This window comes from Euprymna scolopes, chromosome 43 (genome assembly GCF_053919585.1).
Source record: "Euprymna scolopes isolate OS-2025 chromosome 43, ASM5391958v1, whole genome shotgun sequence".
NCBI lineage: Eukaryota > Metazoa > Mollusca > Cephalopoda > Sepiida > Sepiolidae > Euprymna > Euprymna scolopes.
The window spans coordinates 26405070-26405464 of NC_136524.1; positions in this window are offsets into that span (position 1 = coordinate 26405070).

The following is a 395-nucleotide window of genomic DNA, read 5'->3' on the forward strand; positions in this document are numbered from 1 at the left end:
GAGAGAGGTTGCAGGGAAGAGAAAAGGGCATCCCCCACTAAGCCACAAAGTCTATTTTGTACTCTGTCAAGGCAGGATAGGCTGTTTTTAGCAGCTCCAGCCCATATGTGGCAGTAGTACTCCATCTTTGGATATACTTGGCTTTTATATAGATAGAGAATTGTAGTTCTGCTAATATATCGCCTCTCTTAGCTACAGTTCTCTCAGGATCCGGGTAGATCTGAAATTTAACTGGATTATTCTAAACAATCAAAATAATCAATAATCAATAATAACTTGGAGACCCTTTTCTTATAACGAGAATAATTATTCTTAAGATATTTCCAGATACAATCATGCAAGGAAAGCTAAACCATTCAGGTATTTTCTGATGCAAGTTTTTGACTTAGATTCCT